The sequence below is a fragment of the Diadema antillarum genome, unplaced genomic scaffold (genome assembly GCF_040938485.1).
Source record: "Diadema antillarum isolate AM-2024a unplaced genomic scaffold, OU_Dant_1.0 seq00000015_RagTag, whole genome shotgun sequence".
Classification (NCBI taxonomy): domain Eukaryota; kingdom Metazoa; phylum Echinodermata; class Echinoidea; order Diadematoida; family Diadematidae; genus Diadema; species Diadema antillarum.
In genome coordinates, this window is record NW_027271135.1 from 1,029,209 (window position 1) to 1,052,066 (window position 22,858).

Below are 22,858 nucleotides of genomic sequence, written 5' to 3' on the forward strand. Positions count from 1 at the left end.
TTTATGGCTGAGGACTTAAGCGATTATTTCATTTGATGACTGATTTAACCAATAAGGGGAATGTCCCATAATCATGAAACAGACAAAATGAAACTATAAGAGTAGATTATGAAAATAACTTCAAGGAGAATATGATCGTGAAAGTTCCCGTTCTTTGAATACCAAAAACTGACGTTGCGTAAAGTCGATACTTACATTTATCATTACTTGAAAGAGTCTTGAAGTACTTAACGCTTAAAGGGACAGTGAACGTACAACGTAAAGCCTTAACAGATATCTTTATTATAATTTCATTATCTTGTCATTTTTGACATTGACAAAATGCTGATTGTTATATTATTGATGATAACTAAGATGGTAATGATGACAAAAAGATAGTTAGTTTTAGGATATGATGCGAGTAATATAGTTATCAGTATCGTATAGTTTTTATCGTATTCCTCGTCCCTTTTTTCTTCATTCTCTCTGGACCACCAAACGAAGCTTGGCCGACCTTGAAATTCTGAATTGATCACGAAAACAAAATTCGTTGTCATGTTGAGAAAATTATGGCTCGGATACAAACATGCTGGATATCCTGTTCGCCTAAATGACTTCTATTGTGCTGATACCTAAACTTCAATCAAAACACTCAGTTACTGTGGTGTATGATTGATTACTATAATGCAATCGCCTGCTATTACAGTCACCATCGCTGTGGGATTTGCTCCCCAATAGCGGAAGCTCACGTCAATGCGTTAATTCCCTCACAACCAGCGAAGCTGTTAGTCACGTGACAGGGAGTATACAGATAATCAAACTTGCAGATTTTTCTTTTCCCCGACAACGCACTATATTATGTTCAACTGCACGCTCATAGCAGAATTGTACTGGACCAGCCCAACACGATATACACAATGACAGTGTCATTTACAGTCACCTCCTGTGACAACTAATTTAAAGTGGCTTTTCTTTCAGTGCAAATTGGATTTCAACGAGATTTACGCTTACAGTTTTTCACCCGTAGGCCCTCCATATCTATGATGCTCCACACAGAGGTGCTATTTGTTTTTCTTTTCTATTTCGTTTTGAGAGGAGGGTTGTGACGGAATTGTATCCATTATCTCCGGGCTGTTATTCCTCCATATTACCAGCTCCCGGACAAGCAAGACTAGACACCTGCTTGTTAGGCACCTCCATTTTCACTTCAGGGAATATTGTCTGGGATGATGGGGGGGGGGGGGGGGATGGAAGGGAAAGGACTTTATGCTCAGGGGTGAAAGTTCTAGAAACTATCGATGTAATCATGTTTGTCAGGAGCATACTGCCTTTATAATTTAGTAATTTGTCTAATAACAATTAAAGACGAATTTATCATACTTCAGAAATCACATTTTCGATAAGTTTGATATTAGCCCTTCTTTTGTTTTTAGCTTTTTTTTAATAATTATTTACTTTATGGATTCGATATTCATTATTTGTATTGTTGGTTGAAATCTTTTGGATTTTTGTCTTATATGTTTTCTTTTTAATCTGCTCTTTGTAAACAGATTCAGATTAAAATGTTTCAATTCAAATTAATGTCCACTTTTAGAAAAAGAAACCACATAATAACATACACTTCACTATTTTTTAACGAAAGAATTATGTAAACGATCCACTGAGAACACTGGTAAAAAGGAGTATAAACCAAAATATTTATAATGCATTATAACAACGAAACATTGTAATAATTACCAAGAAGAATGATGTCATATTCATGGAGTTAAAACGTAGAAGGACATTATTAAATGTGCAATTCTACGTCATCTCTAAGTTGACTTTACTAACAGAGTAAAATCAGAGGAATAAAGTGATAAAGTGTCTTCAATATCAAAAATAAAATGAGTATAGAATTTTTAAGTTTCACATTTTCATGGAATGTACGGTTTTTTGGAGCTATCGTGACGCCATATCAGAACTCTCCCATCGGTCTGTGAAAGAAAGAGAGAGAGAGAAAAAAACTATTACCATAATCACGTTTGATGATTCACTGCAACTTCTTTTCCGATCTAGAATTCGAAACACAGACTAAGTGATTGTATATGATATGAGTGAATCGAATCCCTTTATGATCACGCCTTGTTTACCTTGACTGCGCAGACGCAGAGCGTGGACAGGCGTGAAATTCTCACGTACACCTGTTTGCTGTCATTCAGGAAGCAAAACATACATGGCACGCCCTTTTGCACATTAAAGGTGCGATTAACTCCAACATGTATAGTCGGTATAAAGACTGTGTGCGGGACGTCCGAGTCAGTTGAAGTAGTAAACGACTTGACAGCAAAACAATTTATAACATTAAACGCTTAATTTTCTCCTTCCAGGAATTCGTAATCCAGGCAACCAGACGCATAGGCAAATAGACTTCCACTTTTGAATTCAATAAGCCTTGATTTCAACTTGTGTAGACGGTCATGCCTTAAAGGGAAGATAAACCCCAAGAACAATGTGGATTGAGTGAAAGCAGCAACATTAGTAGAACACATCAGTGAAAGTTTGAAGAAAATCGGACAATCGATGCAAAAGTTATGAATTTTTAAAGTTTTGGTGTTGGAACCGCTGGATGAGAAGACTACTAGAGGTTGTGACGTATGAGTGGACAACAATGCCAAGAAAATATAAAGAAAATACTACAAAAATCCATTTTTCATGAAAATTACAAATTCCATCAACTTGATATTGACATATGTTAAGGGTAGCAATTATTCCCCCTGCTTTCTGAAAGCGGTTGGTCCACTGCTCTTTCATAATTCTAGAAAAGTGAATTTTTGTTGAATTTCCCTTATATTTTCTTTGTATTGTTGTCCACTCATACGTCATATCCTCTAGTAGTCTCCTCATCCAGCGGTTCCAACACCAAAACTTTAAAAATTCATAACTTTTGCATCGATTGTCCGATTTTCCTCAAACTTTCACTGATGTGTTCTACTAATGTTGCTGCTTTCACTCAATCCACATTGTTCTTGGGGTTTATCTTCCCTTTAAGCTAAGGGGGGGGGGGGGTGCTCCAAAGTGATGTTCTTGAGTGATTGAAACGTTTCGTCTTGTATATCAAGCGATGACTGGAACCGTCAAAATGAAACTGAAACACAAAAGCAGAGGAGATTTTGTGTCGTCTCTCACAGGAGCTTCACGCTGATTGGTTCACAAACAGAATCAATAAAGGGAGAGAACGCGGCTGCCAGCAGCGTGAATTAGCGCTATTTGCCGCGCACTCCCGCCCCTGATTACCGTCCTTATTGCACCGCTTCAAACTGTCACATACGATTGAACACTCAATACTAGCTCGCCAGATTAAGAACGCACGGGATACTAAAAATAACAACAACAAACCTCGGCCTGCGTCAGGTAGATAAAGACAGGAGAGTGTTGGAGGCTTGGTCAGTGCCCGGGCAGAATTTAAATGATACTCGCCAACGCCAAATTCAATTCCACTGTATGCAGTAGGCTAGCTAGGGGTAATCTTCAATTGTAAGTGCTTCAAGATAATTGAGAGACTCTTTAATGTCTTCACCTTGTTATTAGTTCTTCTATCTATAGGGGAAAAACAGTGCCTATATTTTCTCCCGGCTAATACATCATTTGAACAGGGTAATCAACTTATTGCACATTCAAAATCTCCGCAAATAGTTTGTCAGTCCGTTTCCTCGAATAAAAATTTGTTTTAATGAAACAGTGAGATGAAGGAAACAGGTCAGAGGTAATGTTCGTGAAATTCCAGAGAAAATAAAAAATGATGAGCACTCAAAGTTCACTTACCTGCAACAGTAAACGTTCTTAGAGACCCTTTATACACTTGTAGTCTGCGTAGTCACAGATTGTAACCTCGTTAGCATTGGCCATGATTTATATCTCATATGATTAGCGCACACACGAAAAAACACACGTACCCACAAAACAAACCAACAGCAACACATCTTTCTTGAGTTTAATGTATTTTGTCGAAATTGCAAAGAAACAAAACACAATATTTTATAGGCAAGTTACGTCACAGGAACGTGATCACGACAGTCATTTGATCCGATCACATCTTAGTTTGACATTCTGATACTTACACACCCATGTAAACTGTCTTGTAGATGTTTTGATTATTTCATTTTGTGTTACCTAGAATCATTAAGAGCAATGTATTTACAATTGCTTTAACATGTGCGCTGAAAAAAACTTTCTTTACGAACTGAAAAGATTAAGAGGAACCTCCTTTGACGGCGAGGTAATGACTGGGAGATAATTAACGGATGTTATCCATGTCTGGAGGACGGCTAGGTTTCAGTCTTATGTTCCATGTGATGACGGCAGGCTAGGTAGCCTTATAATGATTTCTACTGGTCTTTTTCTTGTGCGTTTAAAAGCACACTTTTAAATTGAAATGAACTATCCCAAGTCCGATCAGTCTCACTCGATATATGTGCTGCATTAGACTTGAAGTGAGAAATCCGCTTGTGTAACAGGTTAGCTGTGGGTGGTGAGGGTGAATACAGTGCAGGCATTATACTCTCGCTATGACGATCACGGTTGTAACGAAACTCGTAAAAACGAACTAAAAATATAGGTCTCCAAATTATTACTTATATATCTTTTTCCCTTTATTGTTCAGCTATGACGAAATTTCCTGTATATGTGCTTAAACATAGGCATTTAGTCGCTTCCTTAGCGGCTACTATACAAATAGATAGATGCAATCTAAGACCCCCCAAAATAGCAGACAACAACAATAAGAAGATCATATCAATGTTAGTAAAAAAATCCATGAATTCATTTCAAGTTCAAATTCAAATTCAAATTTTCAAGTTCAAAAATTGAACTTCAAGTTCAAAAATTGAATTGAATTGCCTTGTATTATTTTTTAGATTCATAAAATAGGTATTATAGTGAACTTATTAACAGTGATTAGGTACAGAACAGGACTGGTGCTCTGTCTGAAATGTCACTGGTTAGCACGGATGGAGAAGTATAGCGCTCTCTTTTTCAGTCTGCTTCGACGATAGCAATTCACAATGGAATAAAGAAGCACCATATATTGCAACGGCGCGCTTAGATTATAGCTCGTCGTTATCAATTATAGGCATTGTATTACGACAAATCGGCTATCGATACGGTAGTATGGATGGGATAGATCTGGGGGGAGTCATGACGCGCGGAAACGGTTGCCATGGCGATCATCCGGGTAGGATGGTCTCCTCCGGCAGGATTACGTCTGGGTACCGAGATGAATGTGGTATCGTTTTTGATGCCCCATGTTGCATCGGACAATTAGGGTAATCTCACATGTCTGTATCAATGTAGGCAGTAATCATAGCTGTGTTATCTTCCCCAGCGAGTGTCTTTAGGGGTACTGAATTCGAGCAGGAGGCCAATCGATGTAAACCGTCGTGCAATACAGTTAAAATAACATTGGTGATTTGGTTTTTATCCACGGTATACCTCTACTTTTGTTGAGATCTGCTTTCCACCTATAAAATTTGCCATTATTGTTATGTTAGCTTAAAAAAGAAGAAAGAACACTAAATCTATTAAAAAAGAACTTTTGAAAAAAAAAAGAATTCAACAGTAGAGAAAAGTAGGAAGTCAGTACATCTTTACAATCATAATTCATATACAGAAAAGAAAAGTAGGATGAATGAATCGAACTATACACGAAGGTATCATTAGTCCTAAGAAAATGGCAGAGAGAGAGAGAGAGAGAGAGAGAGGGGGGGGGTAAGAGAGAGACATTTATGGGTACGAAATCATGCAGAAGAGAATGGAATTGGCACTAAAAACGAAGGCAGGATGCCAGGTACAGAACAAAACGCAAGCTAACTTTGGTGAACTTCTCACCCTCTCTCACTTGCCAACACTCACCTTGCAGACTGAGCCAGCCAAGCTTCTGTCGGCTGCACGGATATTTTTCATATGACAGGAAATTACCTGACTCTTACACTTGAATGAAAATCTTGACATGAAAGCTGACGGGTGCTATTAAATATAGGCAATTTCCTCCACGATGTAAGTGATCCTGGGCAGGTTTATCTGAAATTAAATGCATTATCTGCCTGTCACATGATTTTAACTAATCGAGACACACTCCGCAACTTACTACAGGTATCACATTAAGACTTTTAATTCGGCTTAAGGAAAAAAGGTGAAGTCTCGTAAAGATTTAAACTGCTGAGTAAGCATCTTAATGTGTTCGATAAAGTGAAAGGAACTAAGAATTAAGGTACATGTGATAGGCCCTCATGAAAGCACGATTAAACATCACATGGTAATATGGAACGGTGTATGATTAATCGGGTGATGTTCGTTATTCCGAAACACACAAATTACCTATAATACCTAGATGTTCACTAATCCGAAAATGAATTAGAGCTCGTTTATCCGAACATTTGTGCTTTCATTAATACTCCGAAGTTTCGTTAATCCGAAAATAAAAAGAAGGTGTGTACTAACTAACCTTCTGAATTACGAACCTTATTTCGTTTTCAGATTAACGAACCTTCGGAATAACGAATCGTAACCGATTGATTAGGCTTATCTCATAACGCTACAGACGTCTGTAATATACAATGCATAACATCATGGTACGTAGTAATCAAGATTAAAGGGGAAGGCTAGTAACTGATCAGTGAGAATCAGTGGAAATGCTGGGAGATGATTGTTCCAATCCTTATGGGATTCATTCAAGAGTACATTATATATCTATTGTTGTGTGAAAATTATTTGCTTCAGAATGGTCTCATATTCAAGTAATGTGCAGTTTAATGTTTCCAGGTAAGCGTCCCTGGTCAGTGACGGGGCATTAATTTGCACATTACTTGAATATGAGACCATTCTGAAGCAAATAATTTTCACACAACAATAGATATATAATGTACTCTTGAATGAATCCCATAAGGATTGGAACAATCATCTCCCAGCATTTCCACTGATTCCCACTGATCAGTTACTAGCCTTCCCCTTTAAGGGGTCATATGAAATTCGTTTTAGTATGTCTTTGTATACTTACAGGGTGGAGTGTGATCTGTCTCACTGTTCATAATAGTATAATATTATAGTGTGTTGAAGGGGGAAACCACACCCCTCCCCTTCCCAGCTCCCAAAACATTGGCTTTTAGGCACTTGCTAACACAGGTTTCATCGGCATTATGCTGTACGCGTAAGCAAGAGATTTTAGCACTGACTCCTGTCTGTTTGTTTGTTGTTGTTTTTTCACATCCTCTGTTCCTCTGACAGGATGTTTAACCTGCTTTGTCCCTTTTTACCGAGGTGTGAAAATTGGGGGTTGCTTTGGTAACTAGAATGCGAGCGCCCTCAGGAGACCGGGGCATACATGGAGGACGCGACACAGGTTAACAAACATTAAGTTCGGGGTTCCACTTTGCGCATGAACAGAAAAAGGTCATTTGTACCAGATGGCATGTTGCTTTCAAAATTCACTGAGATGAGCATATGTGATATGGGATTATTCATGCAATCCTTGTAAATGGTGCTTGCTTGCCCATCCACCTGACAGGAAGCCTGGCATATGGCAATATTAATGGAAAATGTTTGTTTAGTAAAAAAAAAAAAAAAAAAAAAAAACTGCTGAAAATGGTTGTTATTACATTAAATGCAAAATAATGAAATTTATTTTTTCCCCAAAAAATAATTGATGGAACATTCTGGTCACCTGGTCTATGTTCAAGTTCATTCTTTGTTTGAACATGATTGATGAATTCCATACATGTTTGCAGTAGACATTCAAGCTTTTACATGAAGTCGGTTCGGAAACGAGTTAAGTGCTCAACCAACTTAGCGAAAAAGAAAAGGTCATTGTGTATTAATGTGCACATAACTCAGAGCTAATATTACGTATAAACTGCGTACACCATAATTGCATACAAAATTATGGTACATGACATGATGTATGATCATTACAATGATGCGTGATATACATGGTACTCGATATAACAAAGGTTGGAACCACTGCCATAACTAATAATATATCTTAGAAGTTTAGTATTCAAATGCATTTTTCGTAATTTAGCACAGACATTGGTACTATCGTTCGTTGTTCTCAGCTATGGTGTTCATGAGAGCCAAACATCTGTGACGAGACTTTTGTAGAAGACTTTTTTTATTTCCTCCTAAAAATCCTCTGTCAGAGTTCGTTTGATGGGAATGCTTCCTTTCTGCTGACATTTGGAGGCAAGACCGAAATGGAGGGATTTCCTGTGTCCAAACCATTCCTAATACCAACCGAATAGATTTGTTTAGCCAAAAAGGTTGTTGTTGTTTTTTTCTTCTGGATGGTATTTGACCAGTCTCGTATGGGATTTACCGGTGAAGGGTTACGAAGTGGTGTCCTGTTTTCCAGGATAGACAGCCAGGGAAGGATATAATATTGATCAGTTTTAGGGAAGCAATGGCTGTTTGTTTGTCTGTTTATTTGTCTATTTTTACCGGATCTGACGTCCATGCCTGTGTCGATCAGAAATCGCCTCGCCACAAATCGAATCGAGGGATAAAAAGGATCTGCTTGAATTTCTCGCATGGAGTATATGAAGTGATCGAGCACTGATCAGCGCAAATACATATTATGTAACATAATATGTCAGTATATCATACCCGTCCCAAGGCTAGTATTTTAATGGCTTTCTCAGATGGGTTACAGTTTTATCCTCAGACAACTAACATAATTATTTGAGTGCGGACAAAAGACAAACAACTTTTGAAAAGCTGATTCTTCAATTAAATTTTATCATTCTATCCATATTATTTTTTGTTACAAAATGATATACTGAACCAAGACCAATATGGTTTCAGGAAATTTCATTCTACTGAAATGGCACTAGCCCAGTTGTATGACAGAGTGTCAACTGCCTTAGCTGAACAAAAACATGTCATTGGTGTTTTCATGGACCTAAGCAAGGCATTCGACACTCTTGATCACACTATCCTTTTACGCAAATTACATTGTTATGGAGTTCGTGGCATTCCACTGGAATGGTTTGAAAATTATTTATCAAATAGAGATACTATGAATCAGTAAACTCTGAAGTTTTACCCATACATTGTGGCGTCCCACAAGGATCGATATTGGGACCACTACTATTTCTAGTGTATAAATGATATTACAAATTCTTCTAAGTTTCTGCAATATATTCTGTTCGCCGATGACACCAATGTATTTTGTTCCAATACCGATTTTCAGTCGCTTTTAAGAACTTTTAATACTGAGTTGCCGAAATTATCTACATGGTTTAAGAGCAATAGATTGTCACTCAACTTACAAAAGACAAATTTTATGTATTTTCATAGTAAGAAGCATAACAATGAAATGCACCATTTGAGTATCATGGTGGATGGTATATTATTGGAACAAAAAGAAAGTGTCAAATTTCTTGGAATATATCAGTGAAAATATGAAATGGAATGCTCATGTGCAATACATCTCAGATAAAGTGTCTCGTAACGTTGGTATACTCTGTAAGCTTAAGTATTATGTCCCAAAGAATATTCTATTTATGCTTTATAATTCATTGATATTATCGAACATCTCATATTGTAACATTGTTTGGGCAACTGCAAAAAGTCACATTGACAGTATATTGCTTCTACAAAAGAAAGCTATACGCATATGTACCAATTAAAAACACTAAAGGTAAATGGTATTAATTTTTTGCAAAATTCACTCTTTATGTTTTGTTTGTATAACGGTCAGTTGCCATCTTCTTTTTTCTCATTATTTCATTTAAACAAGGATATACATTCTTATCCCACAAGGCAATCTGATAAATTTCATCTACAAAATCCAAAAACGGTGATGGCTCTGAAATCTATCAGACACACTGGACCTGATATTTGGAACTCTCTTCCTTCAGAAATTCGAACTTTAAAGTCTATGTATTCTTTCAAGAAAGCTGTAAAGACAATGCTGCTTTCTGGATATTAGTGATCTTATAATGTCATTGCAATTGTATTGTATATGAAATTCCCTCGTGGAATTATCGCCGTTGTGAATCTATTGCATAATGTTACGTAACCGACCATGACCTGTAACTGTTCACCTGTACCTCAGTGAGAAAATACTTTACTATTCAGTAGTCCAGGTGATCTAACTTTGTGTACTAGCGAAAGCAGACAGACCTCTCCCCTCTCCTTTCTCCTATCCTATCTCTATGCAAGTCATCGCTCCCCCTATTTTCCTATATTATGTTATGTATTATGTGCGAGGGCTGCATGCAAATCAAGCATTGCTTAAAGGGGATGGCTAGTAACTGATCAGTGGGAATCAGTGGGAATGCTGAGGGATGATTGTTTCAATCCTTGTGGGATTCATTTAAGAGTACATTATATATCTATTCTTGTGTGAAAATTATTTGCTTCAGAATGGTCTCATATTCAAGTAATGTGCAGTTTAATGTTTCCAGGTTAGCTTGCCTGGTCAGTGACGGGGCATTAAATCTGCACATTACTTGAATATGAGACCGTTCTGAAGCAAATAATTTTCACACAACAGTAGATATATAATGTACTCTTAAATGAATCCCACGAGGATTGGAACAATCATCCCTCAGCATTCCCACTGATTCCCACTGATCGGTTACTAGCCACCCCCTTTAAGCTGTAGCCCTTCAGCGTTATTCATTGCATCACTGATATGTTCCTTTGTACATTGTAAAAGCAATGAAGAAACTGTATTGCTGTATAATTATTCTAAAGGTAATGAAGAAACTTACTTTGTTGGTAACTAATGTTCATGTATATCCATTTATATGTATGGTACCATCAATGTATATGATATATGTGTATGTATCTGCATGAGCAGAGATATAATGCAGGAACCAATAAAAATCAAATCAAATCAAATCAAATATTATTAACGCAGCGATAGCGTCAGGAACATGATATGCATGGTTACACTATATGGTGGTAGCCCTGAAGAAAATTCCGAAAAGCAAAGTATCGAAAAATGAATGATACACATGTCACTACCTGACTTCAGTGTCTCATTGTGGATATGACTGTATTCCTTATTCTTTTCTATCTATTCACTGAAACAAAAGGCTCAGAATTCTGCCTCAAACATTATTTGCTCTCATCTGATATACTTTACAAAATACCATCCCAATCTGATTCCAAGACATTAGTGACATTCTCCTCATCTTTTTTCTTCCATCCCTATTATCACCTTTATTGTCAGTTTTCAAATATCTTGGTTACTATTAAGAAGTCACCGTGTGTTTAAAGTCTTTGTATGTGTTTCCAAAATGAGTGTATTTCTTATACAAAACTTTCTCTTCTATCCCTTCTTTATCATTCTGTTATCACTATCAGTTTGATTATTATCATTATCATTGTTACCATCATCATCATTACTGTAAATTTATTTATTATTTATTTATTTATTCATGTTTTCTTTAAAAGCAGGGTTGTCCCGTTCAGAGCCCCAATGGCCTGCTTTGCAAGGGAGCCCTGCATCACATACAAAGGTTACAAAATCAACGAATTACAAATAATATCGGGTACAATATATACAAATAGAAAACAAAACAAAACAAAACAAATGAAAACATAATACGACATAATACAACTTACTTACACGACCGCCACCAGATGGTTACTGTGAACGGTGCATTTTCTCAGTCGTTCCCTCTTAGACATGGTGTCCCCCAGGGGTCTGTGGTTGGTCCTTTACTATTTCTTCTATACACAGCCCCTCTGTCTTCAGTAATCAACTCTCATAACGATATTTTACATGTTATGTATGCCGACGATACTCAAATCTACATAATCATACAACCAAATACCCAAGTCGAAGCACTCTGCAAGCTTAGTAGATGCGTTGATGATATCAAGCAATGGTCTCACGATAATTATTTGAAATTGAATTGTGTTAAATCGGAATTTTTATATGTTCATTCTCAGTTCAGGCGGGGTAGCTCTCTAACAGAATTTTCCTTTGAAGATAGTACTATCCCCATCTCTCAGTCCGTCAGAGATCTCGGAGTTATTGTAGATAAGCATCTGAACTTTCAACAACATATTAAGAATTCATGTCGTTCTGCTGCTTGGGGTATTTGTAAAATTGGTAAAATACGTAAATTATTGGATCAGTCTTCCACGGAACGTCTCATTCACGCATTTGTTTCCTCTCATCTTGACTACTGCAATTCCCTTCTTATTGGTCTCCCTGCTTCAAGTACTGCACCACTTCAAAGAATTCAAAATACAGCTGCTAGGCTTGTGACCCTTACAAAAAGATCTGACCACATTACTCCAGTTTTCCAATCCCTCCACTGGCTCCCCATCCATCAACGTATCACTTTTAAAATCCTCCTTATTGTTTACAAGATATGTAATAATCTTGCCCCATCTTATCTTAAAGATTTAATTTCCTTCCGCTCCTCCACTTCAACCCGTTCTCTTCGTTCTTCCTCCGCTCTCCAATTATCACGTGGTCCCCGCACCTGTACACGTTATGGTGATAGGGCCTTTTCAGTTATTTCCCCACTTCTTTGGAATGAACTCCCTTTTTATATTCGTAACGCTGAAAATGTTGATAGGTTTAAGTCATTGTTGAAAACTCATCTGTTTACACAACCTTAATTTTGCTGTTGTTGTTGTTGCTGTCGTTATCATAATATGTACATAATGCTGTATTTTGTTTTTACGTTATATATATTATTTTTCCCCGATTTGATGCGCTTAGAAACATCAGTATTAAGCGCTATATAAATGTTATTCATTATCATTATCATTACAAGTGGTGGTCATATGAAATGATAACTCAATCAAAAGATAGACTGGTGAAGCCAGAGACGTTTCTTGAAAACTGGTAATGAAGGGGATGATTGAACGGAAATTGGAAGTGAGTTGAACATTTTACAAGCGGAGTATGAGAAGGAACGTTTCTTATTGTCTGTTTTTGGCTTAGGTAAATATAACTGATTTGTTAGGACATGTCTAGTAGGATATATAACGTTACGTCGGGATATAAGCTTACAAAGATAAGATGGGGTTGCGTCATTAACTATTTTATAGGCCAATATACAATACTGATATTCTAATCTCTTTTCAATGGATTGGATCTAGTAAGCTAACTGTTGATGTTTTATAGTCTGCATTTAATACCATACGAGAATATTTATATTGACATATTTGCAGTCTATGGATGTTCTTCTTAGTTAAAGATCCCCATACTGTGCAACAATAATCAATATGAGGGAGAATCAAAGAATAATATAATTGAATTAACATATCTTTTGTTAAGCAATGTTTGATTCTACGTATACACATTGTAGCATATGAAACTTTTCTTATAACTTCATTCACCTGAGGAGACCAGTCGAGGTTTTGGTCAACCGTCACACCGAGGTATTTAAACTTCGTAACATTCTCAAGTCTTCTCTCGTTCATGGTAATTTCTAACTCAGAGAAACTCTTTTTCTTTCGGGATTTAAATAACATTACTTTTGTTTTGTTTGTATTAACCACCATTCTATTTTCCATAAACCATTTACTTAACACATGTATATCTGTTTGAAGCTGTTTTTGCACTGACTTCACGCCAAACCCTGAGGAAAAGACGGCGGTATCATCTGCATAAAGTGATATATTTGTTTGGGGGTGAAGAGGAAGGTAAGCTATATCATTGATATACATACAAAATAGTAGGGGACCTAAAATGGATCCCTGCGGAACCCCCGCATAGACTGGAAGAAAATCACTCGTCACTCCCCTAAATGTTACACATTGTTGTCTACCTGTTATATAAGATTCAAACCATGCCAACTCCACCTCTTTAATACCAAAACAATGCAGCTTCGTTAATAGAAGATCGTGTGGGATAGTGTCGAAAGCCTTTTTTAGATCTAAAAAGACTGCACCTGTCAAACAATTGATGATAATATTATTATCATCATTACAATTACCATCGTTATTATCATTGTAATTTTTGTTTTTGTGAATGTTACTGCTCTTGCTATCAATATTTTAGTTGTTACAGTTGTAATCCTCAGCATCATTGTTATCATATACCATTGTGGATGGATGTATCTTTTCTTTTAAGATCGTGGTGATTACGATGTATCGCTATCATTATTGTCATTATCATCATTTAACACAGTAGAAAAAAAAAACACTGATAAAGAAGATTTGTATCATTTGATTATGTGTTTGATTGAGAACAAACACTTGACAATGCATTTTTTTTTTTGCCTGACACGTACTAATTTTATCTTTATCTGGTGGTTAGCACTTTCACGTCGTGATGGGAACCGGGCGAGATTTCATCGTTTTATCAACTCGCGATGCGGATGGTTATCAAACAACCCAAAAGGATCTACATCATCATTGTATAACGCAAATAACACCTATCATTTTGTTCGGGAATTTCTATAATTACCCACACTCGGTACCCTCGAAACAGCCCAAACGGCGTCGGCTAGCGCCTCGGGCGTATTAGACTGTTTCAGAAGTACCTTGTGTGGGTAATTCGTACCCAGGTAATGCCCTCATTAATGTGCATTACATATTTATATACTAGCGCTTTTGGTTTACTGCTACCCATCATCACCCAACATCGCGCTATGATGTAAAGCAAGTGGCCATTTAGGAATTTCGATAGACTGAAATTGGAAACGAATGTCTCATGGGGTTGGCATCTGTAAAAGCTCTGGTGTGACTTTACGCTTTTCATCTTTTTTTCATGGCATGCCACGTGCCACTAGACGATTTTAAGTCCCTTCTGAATCTTTTAACTGCCGCAAAACTCCACCGGTAATACTGTGTGACAGAATCGTGAGTTCGAACTGATTCAGTCCCTGCTCCATGGAGGGAGTCTGAATGAGAGTAGGTTATCAGAGGAAACAAAGTTAACCTTAAAGGATGTCTCACAGAATACGAACATTGCAGCAATAGCCATTTAACGCAAAATAAAGGAAACTAGTGATTGAAAGGTTTGGGAAGGTGTCCTCTTCTTGTAAATGTTGTTGTGTAAAACTGATATACTGATGAGTTTTGTTAATAAAACAGAAGACTTGAGATACCATCAGCTGAACTCAATCTTCATTTCCCCAGCTAGAATACAGGTTGAGTGGCAATATCACAATAATCAGAGTATGGCAGATTAATGCAAGTCACGTGATGGTGAAATTAAAACACTGTCTTTTTTTTTTGGTCCCATATAAGAATAATAAGTATAATGTATCCGTTATTGTGTGTTTTTTTTCTCAATATTACTCTGCTCCAAGTTCAGGAATTAAATTCTCGATTTATTCTGTTTGTTTGTTTGTTGTTGTTTTTTTATTCATTTTTTTTTTTTTAGCTTCTTGGGGAACGACGACCTACAGATTGTGCGTTAACGCTTATTAGTTTTGAGATGTTTAAATTGACATCAGAATTCAGTCCGGACGCGACGGTATTGGGGTTTCAGCCCCCGTCGTTGGCAATTCTCAACCCGAAGGTAAACATGTATACCCATGTGAAATGCATGATTCAAGCTGATTCCAGGAAATAGGCATCGATTATTTAAAGTCAGTGAGGGACCAGGGCATGGTTGAATGTATAAAAAGGTGAAGGTAGAGCTCTCGAGTGTGGGTCCACAGTGTGTTGTCTCCACAGTGTGTTTGGTATGTGCCCACAGTGTGTGTTGTCTCCACAGTGTGTGTGTGTGTGTGTGTGTGTGTGTGTGTGTGTGTGTGTGTAAGTGGGCACAGGTGCATATGTCCACAGTGTGTAGGTGTGGATTTTGTAGAGGATTGAGGTCGATTATAGGTGTAGATTCAAAAGGTGTAAGTGATAAACGAGAGAGAAAACAATGAAGGCCGATAAATGGTTCAATAGCAATAATCTAGGGTAACACTTTCTGCATGACTCTCTCGTAGAGGCTACCCTGGGAAAATGAGCAAATAATTATTAACATTTCATTAAGTTTATCATACAATAAATCTCTTGCATTATGTTCTGAGTGCGTGCTCTCACGCTAACCTTCTCTGCGCGAACAATTTTTCGTAGAGATGAAGAATAATTTCGATCGCATTGTACGTGCCAGCTGCTCCGTATCATGTCATATTTGATACAAGTTAACATGCACCGTGTCCTGTATGATTTTAGCTTTCGGAAGATACAGCGAACGCAATTTCTCCTCGATATTGCGGTGAAATCGACTCAAGCTAGAAAGGAAATCAAATCCACCCAAATCTAATCAGTGCTGTCATCAACAATACGCATAGAGTTCAAATAGTACTCTACAATTTCATTCCTGTATCGCGCACACTTACGTCAAAGTCTACGTGTAGTACTGCGCTCTCATCTCACGCAATAACGTACAAGTCTTAACCCGTCTTGTCCCATTCTTATGTGATATTAGCATTGTGGTAGTGAGATGAATGGGTACATGACACAGGCACAAATGGAGCTTGAGATTGAAACAAACTAGTCTGTCTCTGATGCAGTGATAATCGAACGGCTTGAGGCAAAGCCCGTAAAGGAACAGGTGTCGAGGGGTAAAGGATGAGTGCGGTTGATCGCTGTGGATTGGCTAGAGTACGGAAAGCCGAAGGATGTCATACAATCACCAATAGTGACGTAAGGATCCTTCATTTGTACAGTCTCTGACTGCTTGACTCTGTAGAACGGGTGTGACACCTTTGAAGTTCAGCTGTCTTAGACTTCTGTCCAGACCGTGGATTTCTTTTTATGTTTGTGAGGGTTCGTGATACAACATATGTTTGTACAGTATAAATATGTATGTATGGATGTACATCCATAATATTATGCATGTGTGTAAGTATGCTTTCATTCAGGAATGTTGATGATTACTAGATGATTGATTATCTAAATAGTTTTTGCTACTATTTACGTATTTGATTTGATTTGAATTTATTTTCCGTTAAAAAGTCACATTACATATAATCATTGCATAAACAAAATAGTACATAAAATGAACTGAAGGATAGCCCTACTCAGCTATGTTTGTCATAACACAGCTGTTTTCCAGAGGGTTCCTAGAAATAACAATGTTGTGATACACAAATTGATAAAGACATGAATTACTAATACATAATAATGAAGAAAATTGATAAGTCTTAAATCAAACCAAAAAGATTAAGATTAAGATAAGAAAAAAATGGAAACATACCTCTGGCACCTACCAGTTGAATCAAATAAATTGCAACCCCAATTATCCCATCATTATGACTCACTCCCCCCCCCCCCCCGCCCAAAATATCCATGATACCTTTATATATATATATATATATATATATATATATATATATATATTTACATATATATTTACTGCCTTCCTAGAAAATCATGTTTGCATGAATACAAACCTATGAATTCCATAGTGTTATTCATTAAATTTTCTTTTCAAAGAATGCTAGGTCTTAAAAAAAAAAGGCTACCGCACCATGTAGCACACAAAAATATATTGTATTAATTGACGGATATTAATACAATTTATGGTGTCTCCATTATTTGCTAATCATTTTTCAGGGTACATGTAGTAAAATTCTGCCGGCAGCTGCCATGAATGCAAGACTATACATCCGTGTCTGCAGCATGTTAAATGTTAACTGGGATTATGTCAAGACCGTAATGTTCTCCTATTACGTAGTATGCGACCGTCACATAACCTACATAGAGCTGATGATTAACGACTTCATCGTTTGCATTAGCCTTGATTACAGTCCGATGCATTATTTCGGACTGACAGTTCCCATTTACCTCCTAAAACTTGTCAGGTTTGATAACAGCTTCAACCGCTCTTGTTAGCATTAATGTTATAATATTCTTTCTTATAACATAAACTCCAAGATCTACATCAGCCGTGTAAGAGAACATCACTATCTTATACACAAATTGTTGCATCTTGACAATGCTCAACGTATCACTGTGTACTGCTTCCATGACTGCGTCAAGACTATCTCCAGATTTCAAGGCTGGTAAATTGTGCTGAGTTAATCCTGTGAATGAAACCAAGGAGATAATAAACATCGTGTGGCTTGCATTGACTTTTCCCTATATTCTATATATATACTTCTCAAGGCGTAATCATAGGGGTCCTTTCCATGAAGTCATCACATACGTATAAAAGTCTTTACACAAATCTCAGAATGGTCAATGTCGCTCATATGTAGCTATGAGACACTTTCAAAGAGGAGTAAAATCCATTTCATGAAGTCTTGCCATAAGTGTGTCTTATGAGCGAAAAGTCTCTCATAAGACAATATATATATATATATATATATATATATATATATATATATATATATATATAAGAGAGAATGTAGCAATATATAGTAAATCAGACATTTCGCTGAAAAGTTAAGAATGTTTAAAGTTTTGGTGCAGCCATGGCTGGATGGGAAGACTACTCTGTGTGGTCAGGTATATAGAAACAAAGATATGAAAACGTGTTCATGAAATAATTGTTGTATTCTTTCGTGTTATACAGGTGTATAACGGGTCTCATTCTCAACCTAAAGTTTCAAACAAAATTTATGGATGCAGTCATTATGATGGTAATGGAAAAATGAAATAATTATAATGGTGATTATAATGTTGGTATAGTGATGGCAATACTGTAATAACGGTAACGATGGTTTTCTGTTGAGAATGAGAAGGGCTTTAAAGCTTCTCGAACACTATGGGTTTTGTTGTCACTTAACGCCCTTATCATTCTCAACCGACGGTTTTATGATAACGAGTGAGAATAATGATATGAAATATTGATAAAAATATGATATTACTCCTGCTTCTCTCCATAATTGGGGAAGTATCATAGCTCAGGATACACCAGGTACAATGATTTTGATTTAAAGTACGAAACTGATATTGACAGCACTTTTACATACAAACAGTATAATGCTCGTCTGTATTGCTGCTTATTGCTGGTCATAGTTTGATCCGGTAAAAACTTAACGATAAGGACAGACGAGCGCGTAGATCGAGGATCACAGTCAGAGATTGGGATCAATTCTGGTAGAGGATATGTTCCTTGTATTTATGTTTAATCAAGACTTATCGAACAAGTTCATATACATGTGGATTGAGTGAATGCAGCAATATTAGTAGAACAAATCCATGAAAGTTTGAGGAAAATCAGACAATCCGTTCAAAAGTTTCATATGATTTTTTTTTTGATTTTTTGATTTTTTTTTTTGCGCAGTCACTGCTGAATGAAGAGACTACTGTAGATTATGATGTCACATGCGCAGGACGATATAAGTAAAGTCTAAAAAGAATTTCACAAAATTCATTTTTTTTTAAAGTACTCATTCCCTATAAAACTTGTCACTAATGTATGTTTAAAGGGTAATATTATCCCCTTGTCCCATGAAAGAGGAAAGTAAAGTGTTCTTTTATTATACGAGAGAAGTGAAAATATGTTTATTTTTCTTTATATATATATATATATATATCTTTTTATAATACACATGTGACATCACAAGCTGTAACAGTCTTCTCATCCCACTATGGCGGTATTGAAACGTCAAAAATTCATAACTTTTGGGCGGATTATCAGACTGTCCTCAAACATTCACTGATGTGTTCTATCAATATTGCTGCATTCTCTCAATCCACATGTATAAATGACGGTGAAATTGCCCCTTTATATCGTGATAGAGAGTCCACTCCATGTATCTGAATCTGATTAATGTATTTTGTGTGTCGTCTTAACGACATTTTAGGGCAGATTGAATTCGAGGAATAGTTTACCTCTCCTTTGATGTATCATTTCAATCTTTCTATAATCTGATGCCAAAACGTTGTCTCCAGATGAAAATTTGAGCATGCTGTGATAGGGACAAGAAGAGCAGGGAATCTTTACCCGTATTGCAGCTCACCTCGCTGCCCCGTGAGATTACGACAACCCTTGTCTTGCCTCCACCCGCCTTGGCCCCGAGAGAAAGTCGCTGGAGGTGACCCCGCTATTTAAACGGAAGAAGCAGCTGTGTTGTGATGAGCAGATACGAGAGAAATAAACACATTTGGAATTGACTTTCTCAATCAAGGTATACCCAAAAGTGAATAAGCATGAAAGATGTCAAGACCATGGAGGGATGTGGAAGCCACTACCCAGACTGAGTAGAGAAAACATACCTTCGATCGCGTGATAATAATCCATCCCTTAATATCGGAATCTCCTTTACGCTCCGTGAAACATGGCTGGATAGAAGTCCGCTCAACTTTAATCCGCCAATTTCTAAAGACAGCTAGTCTACATACAATGCTAATGTCATCTTTAGGTGTGCTTCTGACTGGGTTAATAATAACATTTATCTCTCTTTATCTCTTGTTATGTTATATAGTATCTATAGTGTCAAGTGTATATAACATATTATTTGTTTACCATAATTATAATGTGTATGTATACCATGTTTGTGCAAGTGTGTTGTATGCATACATAATTTATTCAAAATGGTTGTTCGATATTTCACGCACGTTGTATTGTATGAAGTTACTTTATTGTATACTACCCCAATATGTCTTTTCACCTGCTTGTATACAAATGATTATTGTTACTTTGTAATAAATTTGTGCTATTTTGGATATAGAAGATGAATGAGATAAAAACAAAGAAATACTATGTCCATTCAAACACACACACGCATTCATATCGGTTTAAGATGTATGCGCAATGGAACAAACACATGCGACATATAATTGCAGGATGCGTGTAATAAGTACGCGACCTCTCGTCGATGTGTCGGAATGGCTCCATTGCTTGATATTGATACTGAACTGGAAGGAAGTATTTCTTCCAATAAACCTGTCATGACCACAGAGAAAAGATGTACGTTCGGATATTTTTTTGTGTATATCTATTTTGGCATAATAATCTGTGAAGCATATGCACACACACATACACGCACACACACGCACGCACAAAACTCAAATTAACGTTTAAAGAGACAAAGAGAATTAGAGAATAGTATTTCATGATCACATCTAATACAGAAAATATATAAATATATAAATGAATAGATAAATAAGAATATATATACATATTTGATTTTAGTTGATTCGATTTAATTGTTCCTGCATTGTTATTGTACATGCACACATAAACATAAGTTGTTCACAATGTACATTTGTAGTTGTTATTTCTTCATTGCCTTTACATTGTACAGCAAAACGTATCAGCGATACAATGAATAATATACGTTATGTAAATATATGATATTCTTAGATTTCATACAAAAATGATTGCTATGTGTGAATAAAGAGAAAGGAGATAGGGAGAGAGAAATAGAGAGGGAGGGTGGGAGAGAGATCGGTTCCCGACCCATGGATTGCTCAGATGACCGTGAAATATTAATCGTTAGAAATGTCAAAACACAGACTCGTGCCACTCAGAGAAAAACACCATAATTTCCCACGTAAATTACCGTTACCATGGAGATGAGTGAGATGTGTACGTGGCGAACCTTTTACCCTTTCAATTCTCCAGAGACCTCGTGTCAGAGAGTTAAGAATATTTGTAGCGAAGCAAAAATTAAGGAGAACATAAAGATACCATTCACATAGGTGTGTATGTCTGTTAGATTCTATGTAGGGCCTACGTATTGATGTACGGATAAGATTGCCTACGCTGAAATTTTGAGATGGTTCCTTATCTTCCCTTTTCCTATTGAAGATGTGTAATCTACATAAATTAATGAATAGGCCTACTCAGCATCTGTTCCACATAGTTTTACATTCATTCAATAAAATCTACATCCAAATGACAAGTGCATACATGTGGTATATTACTATTCAAAATATATGTTATTTTGTTATGGTTTTAATTCAAGTACAAATTCAAATACGTGCTTAGAGTTGCAGGCAGGCATAAGGAGAAAAATGACAGAAAAAAACATTTGTCCTTGTTCTTCTCTTGCAAACTTACACTGTTTGCGGGTGCATGAAATACCATCTTTGGCCTGAAACAGCAATTAATTGCGCAAATATAGTAAAACCGTACATACAGTGCAATGTAAAGGATTCCATTTGCATGATAATTGTCGTAGACAATAATCTCCGCTTGGTAAGGATTTTACCGATATTTTGCATGTTTTGTAAATCACGTATACTGCATTCGAGTTGGCAGCGAGCCGTTTTTGTATAGCTATACCATGACGGCATCAGACTGAAAAATAAATAAAAAAAAACACACACATATACGCTAATAAAAAAATACAACAACAAACCCAAAGTACGTCGATGGTATGTCGATTACGTCGATGCAGGGCAATTTGTCAATCAGTCGCAATGAAACACAAACCAACCAACCAACCAACCAACCAACCACCACCACCACCAACAACAACAACAACAACAGACAAACTTAAATCGACGTTATGAGTTGACTTTTGAAATCAGATGTCGCCAGTTTGACAAGCTAGGTTTAGCCGCTAATGTGGGCAAGTGTTCCATTACCAGTTTGACCATTATACACACCATAATAGTGCGCCGATAATTACGTCGAGTTACACAAGACATCATTCTCTACCACCGTCGAACGTCTGAGAAACATAGATTACAATCACAATTGCAGAATATTGACAGGGATGATAACGATACAAATAATGACAATAACGGCAGTGATAACAATACTGAAGAAGATGACCATGATAATCACAAAATAAACGGTTGCACTTGAAACAGTATTTGTGAATGCTGTCTTTCGATACGAAAGTCTATGAACAACCAAAGTATCCTTTAAAACAATAGACGAGGTTTTATATGAGTGCATGAGGCGTCTCACTTGTCGTCATTATTGTAAAAAGAAAAAAATAATCGCAACTTATGAAATAACAATATTTCACGTCCAAAGTTCACAGAAAAAAAAAGTAACGTGATATAACTTGATATAAATAGC